The sequence below is a fragment of the Passer domesticus genome, unplaced genomic scaffold (assembly GCF_036417665.1).
Source record: "Passer domesticus isolate bPasDom1 unplaced genomic scaffold, bPasDom1.hap1 HAP1_SCAFFOLD_213, whole genome shotgun sequence".
Classification (NCBI taxonomy): Eukaryota; Metazoa; Chordata; class Aves; order Passeriformes; family Passeridae; genus Passer; species Passer domesticus.
The window spans coordinates 12,501-17,500 of record NW_026989992.1 but is presented as its reverse complement, the minus strand read 5'-3'; positions in this window follow the sequence as shown (position 1 = coordinate 17,500).

The window sequence follows — 5,000 nt, the reverse complement described above, 5'->3', positions numbered from 1 at the left end:
TGTTGGCCGCGGCCGGCCCTTACCTCCGGCGGCCCCGGGGCAGACCTGCTGTCCCCGGCCGGAGGTCCTCGGAGCTCCGGGGGTAGACCTGTTGGCCGCGGCCCGGGCCCTTACCTCGGGGGGCCGGGCAGACCTGCTGTTCCCGGTCGGAGGTCCTCGGACCTGTTGTCCCCGGCTGGCCTTCGCCTACGGCCGCCTCGCCCGTGGGTAGACCTGCTGTCCCCGGCCGGAGGTCCTCGGCGCTCCGGGGGTAGACCTGTTGGCCGCGGCCGGCCTCGGAGTTCCGGGGTAGACCTGTTGTCCCCGGCTGGCCTTAGCCGACAGCCGCCTCGCCCGTGGGTAGACCTGCTGTCCCCGGTCGGCCTCCGCCCCCTGGCGGCCGAGCCCTCTGGCGTGCGCTTGGCTGAGGAGCCGTCCTCGATCGGACGCGCAGCACCCCCGCGGCCCGGGCCCGCGAGCCCGTGCGAGGCGGGCGGCCCGCACGACCGGCAGGCTCGTGCCCGCTCCAGGGGGCGCGCGCAGCGGCTCGCACGCGCCCTTTCCTCCCGAAAGCCGGGAGGCGAAGGCGGCCGACTTTCGCCGCCAGCCGGACGCACGCCCGCCCCCCCCCCCCCCACCTCCCCCCCCCCCCCCCCACCCCCGCAGACAGCCTGCCCGCCTCCCGCTGCCCCGACCGAAAGGGAAGGAGAGAGCCTTTGGGCGCCGGCGGCACTGCCGCCGCCCCCGTGGCCCGAGCGACGGCGGCCCGGCTCCCGGCTCGATTGCCGCATCGCTCGCTCCCTTCGGCCGCTCTCCCCGCTGCCGTCCTGCCGCGGGCTGGGCCGGGGCCAGGGGTGAGCGGGAGGGAAGGAAGGAACGCCATCAAACCAAAAGGCTCGGCGAGAGACGAACAGAAAGTTTCCCGGAGAAAGGGACGGTGCGCTAGGCATCCCGCCACCGCCCGCCCGCCCCGCCCCGCCTCTGCAGCAGGCTCTCGCCCTGCTGGCCGAACCTCCCGGCTGCCTCGGTGTCGGCCGGCTCCTCGCCCGCCCGCCCGCCCGCCCGCCGCTGCCGCTGCCGCTGCCGCTGCCGCTGCCGCTGCCGCTGCCGCTGCCGCTGTGCAAACAGGCCGATGGGAGCCCGGGGTGGGGGGGGAGAGGGCTTGAAAAGTCTGAAGGTGGCGCCAGGGCGTCTGAGGGGGGGAGGGCGGGGCGGCCCCAACCGTCATTGGGCGGAGGCCGGGAAAGTCTGCAGGCGGCAGCAGGGAGTCTGGGGGGGAGGGGGGGTGAGGGCGGGGCGGCCCCAACCGTCATTGGGCGGAGGCGAGGAAAGTCTGCAGGCGGCAGCAGGGAGTCTGAGGGGGGCAGGGCGGGGCGGCCCCCCAACCGTCGTGGCTGGCCGGGGGGGCGGCCGCGACAGGCAGGGCAGGGACCAGGGCAGGGACCAGGGCAGGCGCGGGGACGGGGACGGGGACGGGGACGGGGAGAGAGGGCACGCGAGAGGGCGCGTGCCTATGGGCGGGGGGGGGGCGGTGTGGTGCTCTGAGAGAGCGGCATCGGGATGTGAGTGCGTGGAGCGGGTGTGTGTCCCCGTGTCTGTCTGTCGCTCTCTGTGCGGACAAGGGCCGGCGGCTTCGTGGTGCCGGCCACGGGCGCCTCGCCACCGAGCCCCCGCGGCCCCCCAGAGCCACGCCGAGTGCTGAAGACCTCTGCGGACCGTGAAAGAACCCGTCCGAAAGCGGCCGCCCGTGTGCCGGCGGCGGCTGCCCCGCCGCCGCCGCCGCCGCCGCCGCCTCCTCTCCCGGTGGGCGGGGCGGGGCGGGTCGAGCCGAGTCGCGGCGTGGGGGGGGCGGGCAGAAACCCAAGAAAAGCCAAAACCAAACCAAACAAACGACAAAAGAAAAAAACAAACAGACGGAAAAAAACAAAACAAACAAAACCCCACCAAACCAACCCCGGGGGGGGGAACCAAAACCAAACCCAACAATAAAAGCCCCCCAAAGAAACACCAAAAAAAGCCCCCACCAGCCCACCAACCGAACCACAAGCCACAAGCCCCACGCCCACTCCCCCCCCAAAAAGCCCCGAGATCTAGCATCAAACAAAAGCAAAGCAAAGCAAAGCAAAGCAAAGCAAAGCAAGGCAAGGCAAAGCAAAGGAAAAACAACAACAACAATACCAACCAGAAAACCCCCCACACACAAAACCCCCCCCCAAGAAAAAAATCCAAAAGAGAAAAAGCCCCAACCAAACAAAACCAAACAAAACCAAACAAAACCAAACCCAACCAAAAAAAAAAAAAAAAACCCCAAAAAAAAAAAAAAAAAAAAAAACAAAAACAAAAACAAAAACAACCAACAAAACCCAAAACCAAAAACCACCCCCACAACGCCCACCAAAAAAAAAAAAGCCTCCAAAAACCCCAAAACCTCGAAAATATGAATTGGTCTTAGAAATGGGGGGGGGGGGGGGGGGGGGGGGGGCGGGGAAGGGGGCTTCATTGAGTGGGACAGGGCTGATAGAGCCGTCCGGCTCCGGGGCGTTACGAGGCCGTGAGCTGCCCCCGGCTGTGCAGGCTTGGCGGGGTCAGCGAGGCGCCCGAACCCCGGGCGGCGAGCGGAGAACAACAGGTCTACCCTAGCTCTGCAAGGACACCAGGTCTACCCCCGGCTCCGGGAGGGGACACCAGGTCTACCCCGGCTTCGGGAGGGCAGCCAACAGGTCTACCCCCGGCTTCGGGAGGGGACACCAGGTCTACCCCGGCTTCGGGAGGGCAGCCAACAGGTCTACCCCGGCTTCGGGAGGGCAGCCAACAGGTCTACCCCGGCTTCGGGGAGCCAACAGGTCTACCCCGGCTCCGGGAGGGGACACCAGGTCTACCCCGGTTCCGGGAGGGCAGCCAACAGGTCTACCCCGGCTTCGGGAGGGGACACCAGGTCTACCCCGGCTTCGGGGAGCCAACAGGTCTACCCCGGCTTCGGGAGGGGACACCAGGTCTACCCCGTCTTCGGGAAGGGAGCCAACAGGTCTACCCCCGGCTTCGGGAGGGGCCACCAGGTACTACCCCGGCTTCGGGAGGGGACAACAGGTCTACCCCGGCTTCGGGAGGGGACACCAGGTCTACCCCGTCTTCGGGAAGGGAGCCAACAGGTCTACCCCCGGCTTCGGGAGGGGACACCAGGTCTACCCCGGCTTCGGGAACGGACACCAGGTCTATCCCGGCGCCGGAGAGGACGCCAGGTCTACCCCGGCTCCCCGGGAGACACCAGGTCTACCCCGGCTCCGCGCCCGCCCAGGCTCGGCGCGGTCCCCGGGCGGCGGGCGCTGACGGATGACAACAGGTCTACCTCGTTCCGAAGGGACTTGGTCACATTTCGGCCGGCGCCGGGTAGACCTGTTGTCTCAGCCGGCTCCGGAAGTTCACCAAGGGGTCGCTGTTTTCGGCCGCCTCCCGCTACGTCATGCTAGGAGGCGGCCTGCGGCGGCGCTCCTTCCCGGTCGATTTTCATCGGTCCTCTTGGAGGCGCCGGCGGCCTTGGACTTATCTGTCCGTACTATGGGAGCGAGGTGACGGGCCGCGTCCCCGCAGGCAGGGTTCTCCGCGCCTGTGTCCGATGGCGGTGGGCTGGATTGGCCGCGCGTGCCGGTGGCGCCAGGGTTGGAGAGCACGCCGCCTAACCGAGGAACGAGTCGCGTGGCTTTGTTCCCGGTTCCGTCCGTGGTTGCCCCAGCGAGGTTTGGCGCAGTGTGGAGGGCCCCGAGGGAGAGAGATGTGGTGCGACCGATCGTGGGGCGCGAGAGAGACGTGTGTGGAGCCCGAAAGGGGCCGGTCCCCGCGGAGCCGAGAGAGAAGAGACCGAGGGCGAGCCGGGGGAAAGGGGCCGGTCCCCGCGGAGCCGAGAGAGAAGAGACCGAGGGCGAGCCGGGGGAAAGGGGCCGGTCCCCGCGGAGCCGAGAGAGAAGAGACCGAGGGCGAGCCGGGGGAAAGGGGCCGGTCCCCGCGGAGCCGAGAGAGAGAGTCGAAAAGCCGTGTGAGAGCCCCTCGCTGGCCGAGGTGAGGTGGAGAAAAGCCGTGAGCGTGTCCTGCTCCGGCCCGGCCCGGTGGCGGGCGAGGCGGCGGCGCCTCGTCCCTTGTGTGTGGCTCGGCCTTAAGCCGGGGCCCCGCTCGGCGGGCGCTTTTTAATTTTTTTCTATTTTGTTTTATTTCCCCCCCCCGGCAGTCGGAGGGTGGACGCGGCTGGGGTTTTTCCTGGCCCTTGCTCCAAGAGCCCCGAGGATGGCCCGCTCGGCCGAGGTGGCGGCGTCCCGTCCCCCGCTCCCGACCTGTTTGCCAGCGTGTCCGTGTCGGAAGGGCGGCGGGGGACGCGCAGTGGGACGCGCGGCCTGGCCTCGGCCTGCTGCGTCGCTTGAGGGGCTCGGCGACGGCAGTCGCCCGATGAGCCGGGGTGGCGCCACCGCCGTCCCCGGCCTGTGGTTTTTTTTTTTTTTTTTTTTTTTTTTTTGTTTCGGCGTTGTCCCCCTTCCTCGGCCTTAAGCCGGGGACCCGCGTAGCGGGCGGATTTTTCCAGGGGCAGAGGCCGGCCGCGGTGGCCGGCCTTGCCCTAGCACGGACCCGGAGCCCGACAGAGAGCCCCCCGGCATGTCGAGGGCGAGGCGGCGGCGCCTCGTCCTACCTCGCTTTGCGGGTGGTGCGGCTGAGCCGCTTCCGCCAGGGCAGGCTGGGTTTCCACCGGGGGTCCGTTCACGTTGCCTTTTTTTTTTTGTTAGCGAGCCGGCGTGCGGGCGGAGTGGGGGCTGCCCGGCCGGCCGTCGTTGACGGTCCCCCCCCCCCCCCCCTTTCCGGCGGCCTTAAGCCGCGGCACCCGAGAAGCCGCGCGACAAAGGTGCGCGGGCCACGCAAGCCAAGGTGTGCAGAGAGAGAGAGAGAGCGAGAGAGAGAGGGGCGAGATGCCGGTGGGTCGCCCCTCGGCCCGGGCCCGCGGCCCCTGTGGTTAGCACGGGTCCGTTGCCGAACGCGCGCGC